Here is a 20,359-nt window from a genome sequence, read left to right on the forward strand (position 1 = left end):
CCGGAATCTCAATTACGTTAATCGCGGCGTACTGCTGGAATCGCCGCCGCTTTTACCAGGTACTCGTTGCAATTAACCGTTACCGTGTAATTAACTCTACCTGCCAATCGTACACCGACATGTCAGAAGCATTAGCCCAATGGCTCAGCCTTAATTCGACAATCCGGTCGACGAAAGCGGCGCGCGTAACGTCGACAAATCGATTCTTTCCTGGTAATCGATCGGCAGCCGCGCGCGGCTCGATTCAACGAAATCGTTGACGCGCCACGGACGCGCTAGCTCGCGCGCGCTTTGGTCCTTACTTCCATTTAGCTGAGTTTACATTTTTGTTAATGACCGTGTCGTAAAGAGAATGCCCGGGCCCTCGCGAGCCAACAACGAAGGAACGGAGGCGTCGCGAGTCGTTAAGCGGCCCGATAAATTTCTCCTGATTTATGAAACGATTTTACGATCCGATAATAATGAAGCACCGGCCCGCCGATCGATTTGCTTCTTTATTATTCCGGGAACGGACAACGGGCGAGCATGATTGCTCCTTTCGTCGGAGAAGGAGGAGGGGAGGAGAGGAGATAAAACCGTTTATTGCGCAATTAACAAATCTTCGATCGGTGGAAATAAGAAGAGGAAGTCGGAAGAAAGAGTCGCCGGAGGATCGAGCGACGCCAACGAAAATTTATCGATCCTCGATCTTCCGATCCTCCCGGCCATTCTCTCGGCACCCTTGCCAGCTTTAGAGATAACATCTCTAAACGTTAGGCTCGTTCTCTTCGCTCTATCGTTGGATCATGCTCTCGTCGCCGGGCATTAATCTTTACGGACCTGCGCCGCCTGCGAATCTATGAAATAATAAACTAATTGCAACACGACGTTAAGCGAGCAGCCGCTACGTTTGCGTTTTCAAACGTAAATATACTAGGCTGCGCGCGGACAATATTGGTCAATTATGCGATCGGTAATCGATACACCGCAATATATATATATATATATAGGTTTAGTGCCGCATACTAGACAATAGACAGACCGTCTCGTCAGAAGCGGTACAACTAATTATCTTACTGTTAGTTGAAATTGACGATTAAATCAAATCGCTAGGAGCTTTAACCGTTTGGCAGGGTGAACGCGTGGAAGACACGCGAATCTGGAGTTTTACGGTATTTTCAAGGTCATTCGAAGGTCGCTGGCGTTTCAAAGTCGGAGGCCGAAAGTCGAAACGATTGGTTTCCCATCTTTTTTCTCTCGCGATACCTGATACTATAGAAATGTTTTTGTCAGAAATTTTTATATGGACTTAGATTATAGTAAACATCTTGTTATTGTCATAAAACAATATACAGTAATGTCTTCCTAATTGACACGAATCTGGAGTTTTACGGTATTTTCAAGGTTATTCGAAGGTTGCTGACGTTTCAAAGTCGGAGGCCGAAAGTCGAAACGACTGGTTTCCCATCTTTTTTCTCTCGCGATACCTGATACTATAGAAATGTTTTTGTCAGAAATTTTTATATGGACTTAGATTATAGTAAACATCTTGTTATTGTCATAAAACAATATACAGTAATGTCTTCCTAATTGACACGAATCTGGAGTTTTACGGTATTTTCAAGGTTATTCGAAGGTTGCTGACGTTTCAAAGTCGGAGGCCGAAAGTCGAAACGACTGGTTTCCGATCTTTTTTCTCTCGCGATTCCTGATACTATAAAAATGTTTTTGTCAGAAATTTTTATATGGACTTATATTATAATAAACACCGTAGGAAGTTTAAATATATTCTATCTTGTTATTGTTATAAAACAATATACAGTAACGTCTCCCTAATCGACGCTCAGATTGTGCAGAAAAATGGACAATTTGGGAAGAGGAGATGCGATTATTCTCGATCTTTGCGGTTCATTTTTACAGTCACGAATTGTCAAGATTCGTTGAAACGGTCTTCACACTTTCCGTCAACACACGCGTGTCAACTTTCTGACTCGTTCGTTTAATGTTCTCGTTCGGAATGCGGACTTGCGACTATCGCACGGTCGCCTAAACACTAAACGCGCCAAGAAACCTGAAAGCGTCTGTGTCTCGCCTTCTAAAAATGATAGGATCGAGTTTGTTTAAACGTCTCGTCATTTTTATAACAGCGAATAGGAAGGATTATATATTGAACGATTTCCAATGGAAGCGGGCTAGTTTCAATAATTATCGAAAAAAAGAAACACGAGACCGATCGTTCGACGCGACGATCTTTTACGAGAGTATTTTTTTAGAAAACGCGACGACGGTTCGAATCACCGCGCGTTTTATCAGCCCGTCCAACGATACGAACGACACCAGTGCGCGAAAATAACGTACAAAGTGTCAACGACAAACCCTGCTCGGAACACTTGGGACACTCGCGATAGGTGTAGCTGTCCGGCGCGTAAAGTTTCATCGCCACTCGTTAAGGCGCCTCGTTACGTAGTCCTGGCGGACGGCTATTATTCGATTCCAATTAGCGGCAAGTTTGTTGCGATCGGACCACTTGCCGGGGCCTGTTGAGGAACGAGAACGGGATTGGATGCGTTTAGACTCGGTTCCAGGGCTTTCGATGGGCGATTACCGTTCGCGAAAGTGCATGCTGGAAATGTCCGTGAAATAGTAGAGTTCGGCGTGCCGGTATCCAATATAAATTCCATTGCTCCAGAAGCTGCCGGCATATTGGACCTATTAGTTTTCCCTCTATGGTACGTTCTGAGATGCGTGGAGAGGGTTCTTGATGAATGTAATAGGGCTTTGGTTGCCATGGTGCTTGCGAAGAGACGCGATTATCTGGAGGTATTCAGCCGACGTTGAACCAGTTCGTCGCTGTGACGCGGCGTTTCTGTAACCCGTCGGATCCGCGGCTCCGTCAATTTACGTATCGCAAATGTCGAGCATCTCCGATAAATAGAAATGTCTCGTTCCTATTAATGTATAGTTATATAATAATTGTATAATGTTTCGTACCTTTCGAGGCCTATCGAACGAGACCAAAGAATTTGTCGTCGGTCGCTCGCTTTTACCCTTCGAAAAGATTCAGTTCGAGGGCAGTAAAATAGTAACCTCGCTCTTTAACATTTCGACTGTTATGCCATTCGTACGCGGATAGCGGAATTATACGTTCAGATGTGAAAATTAATTTGCACAATTGGAATCGTATCATGATCTTTCTAATTTCATCAGGATCCGCGAAACGTGAGAACGTTGTCGTACAACTTTGCAATTTTAATTTAACGTAGGCGACAAAATTATTTAAGAACTTTCATTTGTACAAATTCATTTGCACGCTAATCTATTATAATCTTTTAATTTTACTAAGATTCGCAAGAGGTAAGAACGATCAAAAAATTAATTAACGTCGTACAACTTTGCTTCGCGATTTCGATCGAATCGAATAAAAGCTACCTTAACTTTATGAAATTTTTGAAGTTTTTGGCGCGGTCGTCGATGCGTCGCTCGAATAAAATACCTTAATTTCGTGGAATTTCTGAGACGGCTAAATCAATGCTCATCAAAGTACATGTTTTACATAATTTTTACTTGTTTAAGAAATTAATACCTAGTTTTTTTTATAGAAGATCCGAAATAAATGTGTTTCGTTATCACAAAGTCTTTTATTTAATTTATGCATCCTGTGCTTCTATAGTGCACGAATATGCATACAGTATGTTATCTATAGCGCATAGACAATATCTGCTATTATACAATAGTCATTAATAGTCGCGATAATTTCTGGGACGGTCGCAGCCGTTCCAAGATCAACGATCCTGCATAGACAATATCTGCTATTATACAATAGTCATTAATAGTCGCGATAATTTCTGAGACGGTCGCAGCCGTTCCAAGATCAACGATCCTGCATAGACAATATCTGCTATTATACAATAGTCATTAATAGTCGCGATAATTTATGGGACGATCGCAGCCGTTCCAAGATCAACGATCCTGTATAGACAATATCTGCTATTATACAATAGTCATTAATAGTCGCGATAATTTCTGGGACGATCGCAGCCGTTCCAAGATCAACGATCCTGCATAGACAATATCTGCTATTATACAATAGTCATTAATAGTCGCGATAATTTATGGGACGATCGCAGCCGTTCCAAGATCAACGATCCTGCATAGACAATATCTGCTATTATACAATAGTCATTAATAGTCGCGATAATTTCTAAGACGATCGCAGTCGTTCGAACAATCCTCTCTGCCACGATCCGCCGATTCCTCAATTTTACGGGGCAGCTACATATCCTCGAGAAATTTCATGTTTAGACCGGCATAAAGTTCGTCGAACGCGTTGTATCGCTCGCGGACGAGTCCCCGTACACCAGGGGTGTCAAATTCGCGGCCCGAGATGAACATTTTTGATGTCAAGTATCAGGACGTAAACAATAATTTAACTTTATACATGTTTATTACAATGTACTAGTCAAAATAAAAATATTTCTTTCTATGAACATTGATTTTTTTTTTGCGGCCCACCTAAAGTTAAGCATCGTTTATTTGGCCCAAGTTAGCTTTCGAGTTTGACACTCGCTTTCAGGCCCGGCATCCTCCGCCGCAAGACCGTGGCCCCGTCTTTACGGCCTTAAGGATATAACGTACCTCCGCTTTCAGCATCTTTAGATGACGTTAAATGGTTCAGCGACGGTTTATTTATACCGGGGGGACACACCGCAGCCGGGCGCCACGCGGCCTATAAATTTCGCGACGCCGACCCAGAGACCCAGAACAGGAGACGGTCTTTAAGATCACCCGGTTTATGAGCGAGTCGGGACGCGTACGCAGCCGAGGGCAGGCTCTGAATCCGCGAGTCACGTTTGCCGATAAGCGGATGAAAAACCGAGATAAACCGGCGAAGTGCGAGCACGATTCGCGGCCGAGATCATCTCCGCCCCGCTATTTATTAGGCGGACGGACGTGGGACGACTGATAGGCCCCGCATCCGGCTGACTGGGCTGACTTGTATTTTCAACATTTATGAATTGCTGTGGGCCAGCAGGCTCGGCTGGGATCTATCGCTACTGTCTACACAGGCTGCCGGGTGTAATCGCCGGCTTGTCGATCTTGTCGAATGCAACGAGAACGATGCGAACGACTCGAAGATTTCGACATTTTTGAACGCTCGTTCGCTTTTAACCCTTAGCACTCCGAACCATTCTGGACGTTGGCTACCAGCTACTCGGCGCCACTTTTCGGCAGAAAAGGGCATTTACAGACCCTCGTATTATTTAGTATGCTTTTGGAACTGACTAACATATTATAATGATATTGGACTTGTATGAATTTGGCTGAAACCGAGAAATTTGCAAAGAAATCAATATTTTATTTTTTATAATTTTGTTATCGTTTGTTTTGTAATTTTGTTTCGTTGTTGTAATCGCTATCTATGCGAACTCTTTCTCTCGTCGCCTTGTTGCTTGGACGATATCGCTATCGCTGCTATCGAAACGATAGACTAACTGTAGAAGAAAACCTTCTACATATCTGTAGTAACATTTCCGTGTAACATTTCTAACATATCTGTATAAACGTCTATCTAGAGCTCATCTTGGCATAAGTCACTTTACCGTAATGAAAAGTGGTGATTTTTTAATGTTTATACGAAATTATGAGAAAAATATCAGTATCCTGAGATAACAAATACAAGTAAATCTTCTCGAAAGTTAGCATCCATATTTTTAAACGTGTTCAAACGCGAACCCTTAAATATATCGACTTCAAAACAAAGTGACTTGTGCCACTTTCAAAATAAACGGCTCAAATAGAAAATTCTATAAATTCTGCCAACTAACGTAGTTTCCAGTGGACGACATCTCGCTGGTTAAGGCCGAATAAAATAATTCCTCAGAAAGAGTTCCAACGATAAATAATTACCGAAGCTTCGCAGTCGATTAAAAAAAATCGTAATACATACTAGCAGAAGATGGAAATCGATCGGACCATTGTGGAAAAATCGCAGTTTACCTTCGTCCGATAATGTTTGACCGGCGCGCAATCATCGTCGAGCGTCAACAGTCCTCGTCCGAGCGAACCGAATCCGCTCCGAACGCCGGTCGCGGAAATAGGAAATGTATTGTTTTCTACGATTAACAGAATCTCGAGGAAGCGCGCGGGATTTTACGGACCGTAGAACTCGCTGAATCGTAAGAGGTGGACAAACAATGACTGCGTTCTACTTTCGTCGTGTCAACGCGGGAACGGACCGCCGCGCCGTCTATCTATATAGACCGTTGTCACACAAGACAAAGGCTGGACAAACAGCTGAAAGGAATTGCAAGAAGCGCGGCCGAGAGGGAGGGAACTCGATTGCAGGCTCGCTACGCTTTCGACACTTCTGACGGTAAACAATTCGACGCGAATTTCGGACGCGGGAGATTAGACAGAAACGAGGGAGCATTCTCGATGGGCTGCAGACAGCGCATCCTCAAGCTCTGCATTTAGTCCACGTTTTATCGTCGACGCGGACGAGATTATTCATAAAACGCGAGCGCACTGCAGACAGCAGAATCGTTCGAATCGATGAACGAACGCCGAAATTTCAATCGCGACTTTCTGCGATCGATTTGTGTTTTTTCAGCCCAATTTCTCGATTTTCTCGAAAATTTTAGAAAATCGTTCTAGGAGCGTTATAATATAATATGATATAATAATATAATATATTATATTATAATATATATATTATAATAATAATAATATTTATTAATATATTAATTAATATATTATAATATTAATATATTTATTATATATATAAAATCAAGTCGCTGTAATGTTAAACTGCCCTGTTGCGAACAACTCCTTAGGAAATAATGGAAGATAGGGGTTGTCGAAAGTCGAGATCGAACCGTCGAACGATTACAAATTACAAATTCAAAGATCTGTAATATAATTGAATTTTGTTGCGTTATATTCTATATTAATTGTAAATAAAATTCCACGACGCGAGAAAAACAGAAAGGCTCGCAACAATATACATATTATAAATATGGCTAAATTTTTAGATAGGTCGAACGAACGCTCGTGCAAAGTTTCATAAAAATCGGCGCGTATCGGCCACGTTGTATGCGCATTAAGAAACATCGGAAAATTTTCTTCTTGACCGAATTCGCAACGGTTTTGAAGCTTGCAGATTCCTCTCTGCAACCACCTCTCAAAACTCGGTCTACGATTTTGTTCCACCGTTTTACTCAAGTTCGAACGAAAGGCTGTAATGAAACAAGGATTTTCCACGATCGAGCACGTTCGTCATTTTTGTATCATAAAACGGCTGAAAAAAATCGTGTATCAAGTTTTTAGGAGTCGTTGCAAAGCGGAAGCTTCAAGCTACAAGACCGTGGTGCATTCGATCCAGAGAAAAATTTTCTAGTCTTTCCAGAGAAAAAACAGAGAGGTTCGCAACGATATAATATAAGTATACTATACATCGCAAGTATACAATATACTTGTAGTAATAAGTATATAATAAGTTATAGTTTATAGCAATATCTTTACTAGCGAGAAACCACGAGACGCCCGCAAAGGGCTGGATACAATAAACGCGGGACAAGGAACGAATTCGAGAAAGATCGGGCGAGCACGATAGGTCGGGGCGCGACTGTTGTCAGGCATTTTCGGTTCGCGCAATAATTCGCGGATAAGAAGAGCCGTCGGCCGGCGATCCAGCAGAGACAGAGGGATCCATCAGGCAGATGCGAAACCCAAAAGAGAGAGAGCCGGGCGCTCGTTCGCGAGGACCGTTGATCTCCCGGGCCGCTTGTAAAACCTCTCCATTAGCGCGCGCACAGAAGCCTGAAAGCGCAACGCGCGGCCGAGGATCGTCAAAAGCGAGCGTGTAGCAGCGGGCGGATTCCTGGCCGTGGATGGCGCCGAAGTCAGCGTCCGCCAGCAAGAAAGGAGATAGGCTTCGCCGTGAATTGTAACGGGCGCGGAGGAGAGGAGAGGCCTCTCTCTCTCTGTCCGCGTTCTACAAGAAAAGGGAATCGGCGGCCGAGTGTGTCGTCCCACAACGACGCCCACAAGGGGACACACGTCAGACAGCCTTGCCTTATACGTCGCGCGGCTGCATTTCCACGCTTGTAACCTGCAACACGACGGACCCTTTGCATCTGTTCCCGTGCCCGGTGCTTATAATGGGACCACCTATGCGACGTTTCCCGGCCGGAACACCGCCGAGAGCACGCTGAGAGCACGCCGAGACGGCTGAACCGGCGAAAGCGAAAAAATCTGTACAACGTCCGAAACGAAGACGGTCCCCGGCTTCGAGAAGAGAGCGAAGGCTTCGCTCCTCGAAGCGGTCGCCAGTTTTTCTCCCGGCGAACGCCGCCGATTCTGTCCACGATCCTATCGAATTCGTTCACCGGTTCGGCGTTCAACTTTATTTCCTCTTCAACCCCTTTTTTCGCTCCGGACCGGAATTGCAGCAGCCCCGAAACGCCTTTTCCTTCTTTTCGTTTATTGCCGATAACTTTCCAGCCGGCAATTTTTTATCGTCCCTTTGTCCGCGACGGGGAATTTCTTTTGTCGCGCCAGGGGCTGTCGACCAGCCCGGCTATTTGGCAAATGAAGTAGAATCCCGTTCCCGCGGAATTATGTTCCGCGACCCTCGAAAAATCCGTTGCGCATTCTTCCACGGAAATTCTTCCGAAATCGCGAATATATTCGGGGATTCGTCGTATTGCATGTGCCAACTACGACGACGATCTTCGAAAACTTGTACGCGTCGAGTCGGCGGCGAATGCTTTTGTGACCCATCGTCGCATATCTCGACGAAGTTTGGCTCGATTGATTACGGTGAACATTCGTTTTCGAGACTATTGACCCTTTCGTTACGGCTGCCGACATAACCTCAAACTCTATTTTTATTTCGTAATTTAATTTCGTATAAATAGAATTTGAGGTTATGTCAAGGTTATGTCAAGGTATAAAAATTTTGCTATTATTATAAGTAAAAATAGAATTTGAGGTTATGTCAAGGTTATGTCAAGGTATGAAAATTTTGCTATTATTATAAGTAAAAATAGAATTTGAGGTTATGTCAAGGTTATGTCAAAGTATAACCTTGACATAACCTTGACATAACCTCAAACTCTATTTTTATTTCGTAATTTTATTTCGTAAAAATAGAATTTGAGATCAACAACTATAAAAACGAGTCGAAAGGCTCGTTATTTAACGTATCCGCGTTATATCTTAGAGCTGTCGTTCGCGCAGGTTGCACGAGAATTCCACACGGGGTGTGTTCCGACGAGCCGCGTAATTTCTACAATCTTTGAAATTTGGAATCCGTGTATCAACCGGGGAATTTCCGAACCAGCAAGGGTACTCCGCGCCGCGAGGATCGTGGTTGAACCGTAGAATCTCGCTTTGAGCCGCGGCATATCTCCTGCTTCGGGATCAAAGCCCGTGCGTATTCGATCATCCGGTTCGACGATGGAGGCGTCGCTCCGGATGGGGAGTTCCGATCTACCGATAAGTGCGAGAACTAACACCGAAGTTACGTGCCTCTCTATGACAGCGCCGAAGGAAATTGATGTGCCGCAGATCGAAATGAGAAGGAGAGGGAGGAACAGATTGACCTTTTGATCCCGTAACGTCTACGTGACATCCGTAAGACCAACGTGACTCCGCTGGGCGCCCCGACTTCTTGCACACGTCCATACATACACATACACACACACACCCACGTATACCTGTAATACGTATACACGTGCCTATCGGCGTGCGAACGATCGCACGTTCCGCGTCGCGACGACGCGCGCGCGCCGTTCCTCCGTTCACCCACTGCCTCGTATCATTTACATCTTATCTGTTCCAAAGCCTCCGGATCGAATCGAATCGAATCTCGGGTCGACTCGAAAAACCGCCGAATCGAAGAAAGAGTGATCGAGTCGGTCGGGATTGGGCCTTTGTTACGGTGATATCCAGTCCTTTTTGCTATCGTCTAAAGAACGATCCGAGTCGTTTATTTTTGTTCTGTTTGGTCGTTTCGATTTTAATATTTCGCGCGCCTCGCCTGTTCAAATAATAATAATTTAACCCTTTCCTTACGGCAACCCGCTCCGCTGGAGCGACGCCACTGAACGGGGCACCGCACCGCGGAGTACAGTAATGTCTCTCTAATTGACGCTTAGATTGTCCACAAAAATGGATAATTTGGGAAGAGGAGATACGATTATTCCCGATCCTTACAGTTCATTTTCATAGTCACGAATTGTCAGCAACTATAAAAACGAGCTAGAAGGCTTGGATAATCGTATCTCCTCTTCTCAGAATTGTCTATTTCTGTGCACAATCTTCGCGTCAGTTAGGGAGACATTGCTGTAGTTCCTCTACTTACGGTACGACCATTTTACAGTAATGTCTCTCTAATTGACGCTTAGATTGTCCACAAAAACGGACAATTCGGGAAGAGAAAACACGATTATTCTCGATCCTTACAATTCATTTTCATAGTCACGAATTGTCAGCAACTATAAAAACGCGCTAGAAGGCTCGAAAAATCGTATCTTCTCTTCCAAACATCGGTTGAACGTAAAGCCTCTTTATACTAGTTACTTACCCGTCGAGGCAACGGCTAGAAAGATTCGAACCAAAGAAGAAGATAATAAGCTTGTCCGAGAACGGAAAAGATCGCCGCGATCGCCGCGATCGTCGACCGAAAAATGCGGCTACGGCGAGGAATCTCGAACGGCGGTTCTATTTGCGCCGATTTCCCCGTTCGCCGAGCCTTCCAGCGTTCGGGAAAAAATCCGGTTCACGCGACGCAGCGGGAATACTGAATGAATCGATAAAAGCGAATCGCGTGGGCCGCGATCGGGCTCGCCGACACCGTACTACGCGCTGTCGTTTTCCGTCGTTTTCTCTTTATTATCCGGGCCCCGGTCTCTCCTGTATTTGGAATCTCGCGTAGGACTGGTTTCGCCCGATGCACTCTCGGTGTCCGCCATCGATCTCTCTCTCCCCCTTTCTCTATATTCCTCCTCTCTCCCTCGCTCTCGCACGGCCTCTCCGTCCATCCGTCTCTATACGCGGTTTCGTTCCTCTTCACCTTCTAACCCAAATAAAATCGGCGATTCCCAGCCGCGGGGTTGCAGCGATAATGAATCGCGGCGGTTGCTCGGCGTCGTTAGCCGGCGCGCCTCGGACCCTGCAAGTCCTAGGATAATTAACTACGGCCGCTTGGTCCCGGCCGAGAAATCCCGGTTAGTTACTCAACAAAGCTAGACCCGAAGCTTCGCTCTGCTCGAGTACTCGACGAGAGTACGTCGGCAGGAGTGGCAATTACCCGCGGCTTAATCGTGCCCACTGATTTATGATCGATATAATTATTCGATCATGCTTCATCGCTCCTCGCCCTTCTGGCCGCGCCGCGATTCCGCGATCGCCTTCGATCGTGTTTACGGAGCGAAACCGGGCCCGAAAGAATATTTCGTTCGTTTCCTTGCGACCCACGGATAGCACTCGATAGTTCTGAAGCGGTTCGAGATATTCTGTTTCTTCGTAGCACGCTGCGCGAACTAGAATAATCGTGAATTCCGATTACAAAACACCCACCAATAAGAGGGGAGGGGGTTAAATCTAGAACAAACGCAACAGACGAAATAAAGAACTTTTGGAGATACAATTTTTTCGCTACGTAACGCGTCAAAGAAGTTTCTAAATAATTACGTTAAAAAAAACTGCGAAGCGAGTAGCAAGCATTGCATTTGAATTAACAATGAAAATGTAAAGTACGCGATTAAAATTTTAAGCGGATTTACGTCGACTACACGTACATCCTTGAACACTTCATGAAAACTCGATTAATCCTTTGCACTCGAAGCTATTTTAACTGTAAATATAAAATCATTTTTCTCACGTATAGCATTTTTTATTTTATATGATTTTATATGATTTATTTATGTATATGAAATTGATTCTTGGGACTCACGCAACAGTTACATTCTTAACAATCTTTTAAATCTAAACTTTGTTAATATAAAAATGATCTTAAAACGCGATATATCAAATGTTAGCGATGCCTCTGAGTCACCGCTCGAGTACAAAAGGTTAACGTTGCTACGAAATGACCTATTCCGATGAACTTCGAGTCATCAAGAAGAACAAGAAGGAATTATTTCTCGAGACAACGTCATCCATTTCTTTATCGCGGCACAACAGCGGATTATGTAATTATAATTTCGGCGATCCAATAGTAGCGGCATGATCGCGCGAGTCGAACGAGTCGAGCATAAAATCCACATAACCCCGGAAGATCCCGAGGGACCAACATCTGTGGACTAATGATAGTAATCTGCGAGGCGAGGAACACTTTTAGCGTCGCCGTGGACAGGACTTTCACCCGCGTCCGCCACCGTCGCATCCAATAATTAATTTGCCTCGTAACGAATCGCGGGATTTCACGGGGCGGCGGTGTTCCCGCCGCGGGACGCGTGAAAAAATAATTTACCGGTCGATGCGATGGCGATGGCGACGGCGGCGGCGGCGAGCCGTCCGGACGAATTACGCTCGGGCGAAAGTAATCGATTAATTTAACGACCGACGCGCGTCTGATTGAACGCTCGGGCCCGAAAACGGACGCGCGAGGAGGGAGGGGATGGGTCCGTTACCCGTTCCTGATACGCGTCGCGTTTAACGAGGGCCCGCGGCGCGGCGGGATGCGCGCGCCGCGCCGCCGCGCCGCTTCGAGCCGATCCGATCCGATCCGCTCCGGACCCGTCCGATTCCGCGAGAGTAAATCATACGTAACGCGGACAGAAAATTGCGTACTCCCACTCTCGCTGTGTGTGTGTGCCCGGCGACACGGCCTCTATACTTACCGGTAATTAAATCATAAATTCCGCGATATTAAGGTAACCCAACGAATTCGTGTCGCGACGTGTAATTAAATTTTTGTGCATCGAGGCTAATGGGAAATTTAGCCGCGCGGAATCGGGCCGATTTCTCGCGACAAATTCCTCGCGCGGAACGACGCTTTCGGAGTGAAAATCAATTTTCTAGCTTGTGTAAAGTCGTTGGTGTGCGCAGGCTGCGAATTTTATGCTTTGATCCACGCAGTCTATTAAACGTGTCAAGACGGTGCGCAGAGCTCTAGTTTTATATATTCTAGTGTGGTAGAATCGAGCTGGACTATTTTCCTTTTACACAAGACTGGGCCGAACGAGTTCGACGCGCGCGTCGATGCGAAAATAACATTGACGTAATGACATCAATTTTTTGAATATTATATTATATTATATCATTATTGCCGAGCATTTCTCATTGTTGCGATTTTGGCTATTTCTTTGAGGTTTGTAAAGGACAGTTTTTTAGAGTCCTTTGGCGCTTTATTTGCTGCGTTTTTAATCCTCGAGACGCAATCTCCGAAGAAGGATTAACTAAAGGAGTCAACTATTTCCAATAACTTCACAATATAAACCGAAAACCATGCTACGCGGATGAAAATATGGTATTTCCGGCAAATGAGAGATTGCTGAGGTGATTTGGAATAACTTTTTCCTTAGCGAAAATGCAATCCGAGGCACCGTTAACGAGTTATTAACGAAAAACAGCGACCAATGAGAGGCGAGTTCGGCTGGCGTGACGCGGTCCAGCCAACGAGCGGTCGGAGCCCTAGTCGGCTCATTGGCTCGGCCGTCTAGCGTCAGCCGAGCTCGCTTCTCATTGGTTAGTGTTTTTCGTTAATAACTCCTTAACGATAGCTCGGAAAACATTTTTGTAAAGGAGAAAGTTTCCTCAAATGATCTCAGGAACCCCAAATTTCCCAGAAATACCATAATTTTCGGACACCCTGTATATAAATAGTCCAAGAATCGGTAAGCATTATTGCCTTGGTTTATTCCAAATTAAATGAAACGTCTGCAAACCATCGGAATATGTTTAAAAGCAACAATTACGAATTAACAAAGAGCGATTATCGATTTAACGTCGAATTAACGATTATCGACGCGCAAAACACCTCGTCTCTCATTTTTGAGATCCTCCACTGCACCGTTTTCAACAAACATATTAACATTTAATAATATTTACATTTAATTGTCCCTCAGCTTGTACACAAAGATAAACAATTTCGGCGAATTTACTGTATTTGCCGTGGCGTCGTTGCGTCGAAAATTAATTAGGACACCGGAATCGTCGGCTGAACGATGTCACGCTCGAGAGAAGTCGTTGATCGGCGATCCGCAGCCGGCTTGTTTCTCTTTCTGCCGCTTCCCGATCGCCGATGGATCGTTCGATGGGTAGTGATTAAACTTGACGGCGGAATGTAGAGGCGCGCGCGATGTCTGGCGCTTTTTATTTCGTCGGCTTTAAAGCGAAACATTCTCGCGCGGGGACCTCGCCGACGGTGTAATAAGGAAGAATGGATGATTGGAAAAATGTGTTCCCTTGGTCTTGCGAAGAAGCGGACGGGTCTGACGCCTTCGTGGAAGATGACTGGGCCCATTTAGGTTCTTACGGACTTCGTTTTTTTTATTAATATTTCTTAGCGCTCTCCTCTGAGTGCATCGATCTTCTTGTCAGGCCTGATAAGCCGGACAACCCTAATTGCCCTATCGATGGGCTACTCATTATTCTCGGAGCCAGAAACCGCCGAAGGAGCAATATTCCCTGCGTCCGCGCAGAAAGAGGACGCGAGCCTCTCTCTTCTTTCGGGGATTTTTACGTCTCGGAGGAGTAATTATTTAAAAGTTTAATTTCACGAAAAAACGGAGGCGCTCCGTGTTGTGACCGACGCGCCGTGATTTATTCCGATCGAGGTATTGAAATTTATTGGATTTTGCAGTTCTCGATAGAGTTCTTGGCTCGCCTGTTTTGAAGTACGAGCGAAGGGAAGCCTTGGAGCTGTTCCAGACGCTGCTGCGATGTAACCTAATCATGCTAAATGGTGGGTCTAATAACGGGCAAGTCTCGCTGATGGGTTCTCATAATCCATTTAGCGAAGAACTGTCCAAGAGAAAAATTCCCAGCGAGTAGAAAAGTCAATTCGAACTTCGTAATACCTTGTTCAGGGGAACTTATTACAGAACGTCTTGTCCCTGCTGTCGGTAGTTCGCCGAAGTAACTGTTTGATCTACTATAAATGACTGCTAGAACGTTTTCCATTAATTCAATTTGCCTCGTAAGTAAACTTCCATTTTTCGTTCTATTAATCTTCGGAGAAGAATCTATTTTTAATTGGATACCCGAGATTCCCACACTCTACAATCCGATCGCAATTATTTTCTTTGGTTGGAGACTTAATTCAACTTAATTTAAGTTGATTTATAAAATATTAATATGCAAAGCGTACGAATACTGACAAAGGTTGAACAATTACTTATTCCAGGGACGTATCTTTGAGACAGTAACTGGACAAAATAAACGAAGAGGACGATAAAAATCGAAACAAATTAAACTGAGAAAATAATAAAAGCGAAACGAATTAAACTGAGAAAATGATAAAATCGAGACAAATTAAACTGAGAAAATGATAAAATTGAAACAAATTAAAGTGGGAAAATAATAAAATCGAAACAGATTAAACACAGAGAAAATAATAAAATCGAAACAAATTAAACTGGGAAAATAATAAAATCGAAACAAATTAAACTGGGAAAATAATAAAATCGAAACAGATTAAACAGAGAAAATAATAAAATCGAAGCAAATTAAACTGAGAAAATGATAAAATCGAAACAGATTAAACTGAGAAAATAATAAAATCGAAGCAAATTAAACAGAAAAAATAATAAAATCGAAACAAATTAAACTGAGCAAATAATAAAAATCGAAACAATTTAAGTTAAAAAAATAATAAAAATCGACGTGCAATATCAGGCTGAGATAAAACGCGTGCATGTGCAATTATGGCTTATATCATTACGATAATCCTGAATTCTTGTAGATAAATTAAAAGGGCTTCTGGCCTGTTGATGCGAAATAAGTACATGAATGAATAAATAAATAAATAAGCAAATAAATAAGAAATTATCACGAATATTTATCAGAGCACGCGAGATTTCGCGAAGCTTCTGAAACGTGGAAAGAGATTCTGGGAACACGGTGTTCCAACAGATCCCTAGACGCCATGAATTATTTAAAAAACGTATTACTCGTTCCAGAATGTCTATAGTCGGCAGACGGTAACGGAGCATCTGATGCTGCAACAGCAACACATTAAAATAAAGTTGGAGAAACAATGCAGCCGGGCAATCGGCTCCCGGCAACCGCTTCTTTACGACCATAAAAGCCAAGCGCATCGCGTCGACGTGGAAAAAGCTGGCGAAGAAGGAAAATAGAGAGACAGAGGGAGGAAGAGAGAGAGAGAGAGAGAGAGAGAGAGAGAGAGAGGAGTGCCATGAAGTGCGCGAATGGCGCGATTGTCGTTATCAAAAGCCACTTCCATTTACCGTTTTCCCGTCGCTTTTCCAGCGACATCGATTTCGATTTATAATACAAGCGCGTGAGGCTCGTCTCCCATTGGTCGATACCGATTTCCACGGCGCTTCGTAGCCGACGAAATATACAACACGTCCACGTAGAAAAGGGATGAGAGAGACTCGGCGACGCCGCGCGCGTGATTCGTTTTTCGTTCCATAAAACTGCGATATGTAAGTTGCATCCGTGTCGACGCTCTGCACCCTTTCCCCGGGAACGCCTCGAAGAAACGATTGTCGGCGATATTCTGAAATGTCCGAGAACGCTGCGATCCGTTCTCGAAATGCTCGCGAACCCTCTCGAATAGCGAACGGGGGTTCAGCTTCGCTTCGCTTCGGCTCGAACCGCGTGAACAGCGTTAAAAGGTAAGATATTTCGTTCGGTACAGAAAGAATGTTAATCGTTTGGCTGCTGACGTATTTTTTCGGACGTATGCCAAGACTGCGGCACTAATTGCGCGTGTACGGGAACAAATGAGCCGTTTATTTTGAAAGTGGCATAAGTCACTTTGTTTTTTTAAGTCGATATATTAGGTTGGGGAAAAAGAAATCCATTATTTTTGCGTGAAATTCAAGACTTTATTTAAGATGTTTCGGATTGTCCGATTTGGGTCAAATATGCACCGTTTTGTTGTATAATTTGTTGCCATTTCAAAGGTAGCTTCATAATGCCCCTCTCATAGAAGTCTTGATCCTTATTGGCGAAAAACTCTAGTATTCGATTTTCACAATCTCCTCTTGATCCCAATTTCTTATCACTCAGGAAGTTGTTTTAATTAATTTTGCGAATAAAATTGGTAATAAGCACAAATTCTAGTGATTTAGAGCAGCGTTATTACGCTCTCCGCAGTCTTGGCATTAAAGAAAGCAGGAGCGCCGTCGCGCCCTTCGCATTTTTCGCACAACATAAGAGTTAATATATATTATTACTTAATATATATTAATATTATAGTTATAACTAAGTTTATAGTTTTGTTAAGTTTTATAAAAAATGAATATTATTATATAAAAATTACATAAAATATATAAAAAATTATATAAAAATTATTAAATATTATTGTATAAATAGTATTTTCTAAATAACGTCTCGCAACAACGTTTCCAAGCGACTTCACGATTCTCAAGTGATTTACGCCGAAAGCTCGAATCTAAATATTTCGATCCGCGCGCGCGCGCACGAAGTTCCGTTACACAAACAGCGTTCATTATTTTTAATAGCGTTTACAATATTAGTTCGGAAACTTCGCCGCTGGGTACATTCGCCGCGTTTATTTTAGGATCAACTCTCAACTAGATGCAAACGGCGAGTTTTCGTAACTTCGAACCGTAAAAACATGATGGACGCTTTTCCATAATGTGTACCGTGCTTTGTTTGAAAAATACAGCGCTCCGGAACTTGACGCGGATAAACGTTTTCCCTTTGCCGCGCTAAATTTACAGAAATTTAATCTACGGAATTACGCGTGTTGCAATTTTATTTAATTAAATATCCTGAACCGGGTTCTCGAATAGCCCGCGGCTGCTCGTTTGTGCAAGTAACTCGTCGCGATTTCCCGGGAAGCTGTCACAACAGCAATTATACTTAAAAAATTCTACGGAGAACGTTGATATCGCGATACTTGCCCCCGTGTCGCTTTTCGCGATCGATGGTTGAATACGATAGCCGAATACGATACGACGAAACGACAGCGCGTAAACAGCAATTTTATCAAACAAGATATACTTGTCAATTTTAAATGGATGTTGTTCGGACAGCGAATTTGTTCACGTCAAAATCTACCGAGTTCTAAACTTGATCGAGTCGTGTTGATTCGTAACGACCATGACACGATTGAATTTGTTTAGACGTTTCACAATTTTTATCGCGATACGTGTTTGGACCGACGAAATTCAATCATTTTTTTCGTGCAAGGGCCACTGCGATTTTAACATCTTTGTAATGAAGAATATCCAGAAATTCGAGGTACATTCTCTTTTTCCATTTGTTTTCTCGCATTTTTGTTCAGCTCGAGCTCTCGCTCTTTGCTACAGCTTTTCTCTCCAGTTTTATTTATTATTCTTATGATTAAGATATTAAATAAGATAATATAATTATTATTAATATTATAGTATTATTAATATAATAATATTAATATCTATATTAATATTATAATAAATTATAATATATTTATAATAATAATAATAATATATTTATTATTATCTAGTGGCGCCTCGGAGTCGCCGCTAAAATTGTTACATCGCGTTTCCAAAATCATTTTTATACAATCGAAGTTTAGATTCCAAGGATTGTTAAATGTGCAATTGACCTTCCGAATTCGACGAAGAGCGTCTCGGAGCACTTTTGAAGGAGGACGGTCACCGAACAAATCATGAATTGGCCGAAAAAATGAACTGCGATCATAAAACGATTCTCCATCATCTTCGTTCAACGGGATTTGCCGAAAAATTGGGAGCCTGGGCGCCTCGCGAGCTTAACGAAAACAACGAAGAAAATCGTCTTCGATAAAAAAAACGCTACGAACTTATTCCCCAAGCCAATATTTAGCTCGTCGCGAACGAGATTGAAACGAGCGTTTCGCGAGCGCCGGCTTCGCGAGAGCTCGAGCATCTAGATGGAATTCGATAGCACGGGGGGACGCAGACGTCGCCCATACGGCGGGGCGTTATGCGTGTCGCGTTTATTATGCACGGCGCTACATTGCCGCGGAATTAGGATGTGGGCAGAACGGCTCGATGGGATTCTCTGGTTGCGCGCGGAGCAAATCGGTCCTCGAGCAACGCGCGTTCCGACGAGACTAATTAAATGACAATCGAAATCGCCGAGTCGGGCGAGAACTCGTGTTAGTAGATTATCGGGGATGAAGTTGCTGCTCGTGATCCCGGTTTCGGGAGATTGATGGCGAGCAGGCTATTGTCCGTATGTGTGTCCGCATCGAAATTCGCGCGTACAAGCTTCGCGGGGAAAATTAGCGTTTCAGCGAAGTTCGCGCTTCAACGGCCCCAATTATTTCGGCATCGCGCTAATAGAGCGCGGCCCGCCTTTTTGTTCGCGGTCGTATTATTTTACGAATACAAGCTCTCTTCTTAACGTCGGCGCCGCGGATACGAATGCGCCCACGCCGTATACGTTCTGTTTCCTGCATTATCAAAACAAACGCGGATGCGGCGTGCCACGGCAATCCCGCGTACAACACGGTTTCGCTTTAACGCGGTCAGTTATTTCTACTGAGAAAGCCGGGAAATTCAAGGGAGAACTATGCAAAAACGGCCGCGGCCCGCGGCACCAAATTTATAAAGATCTCGCAAGAAGAAGCAAACAAGCGAACGTAATAGAAATTCTCGAAAAAAGAGGAACATTGAAATACGGATCCCTGCGCCGGCGGGGGCGCCTCGGCATGAACAGCGAGCAGGAAAATTGTTCCATTCCGTGGCGTTCACATAATAGCGTGCCATGTAAACCCAATTATTTTTATGAAGATATGTACAACAGCCTGTACGTTACATTTCTATTTAAGGGGGAGAGTCGAAGTAATAGCGGCGTAAGTCGGATTTCTTATCGACGTGCATTGTTTACCGATAAAATCTATTGTTAAGATTTTATTAATTTATTGTTAAGGTTTTAATCCTTTCCACTAGACTGGCGACTCCACAAGGCGCTATTAAAAATTGTTATGTCACGTTTCAAAATAATTTTATTGATCAAATTTGTTCACATTTGGAAGAACCGTTGAAAGGATAACTGTTGCATCTGTCACAAAATTCAATTTCATACGTATAAAATGCATTAGGTTACATAAAATGGAAATACAGTGGCTCACAAAAATTATATTAAATTTTCCGTTAATTTAACTGCGAGTGCAAAGGGTTAAATGTTTCTTAGAAAGAGGATCTTTTCAAACTTCACTGATTTTTCCCCGCCAGGCGTGCGAGCAAAG

At 43.6% G+C, this 20,359-nt stretch overlaps 1 protein-coding gene across 9 annotated transcripts in view; it reads right to left on the bottom strand.

The window, feature by feature from the left end:
* Positions 1-20,359, bottom strand: part of kug (FAT atypical cadherin kugelei) — an 811,192-nt gene that overhangs the window by 313,640 nt on the left and 477,193 nt on the right. The window lies entirely within an intron of this gene.

This window comes from Megalopta genalis, chromosome 4 (assembly GCF_051020955.1).
Source record: "Megalopta genalis isolate 19385.01 chromosome 4, iyMegGena1_principal, whole genome shotgun sequence".
NCBI lineage: Eukaryota > Metazoa > Arthropoda > Insecta > Hymenoptera > Halictidae > Megalopta > Megalopta genalis.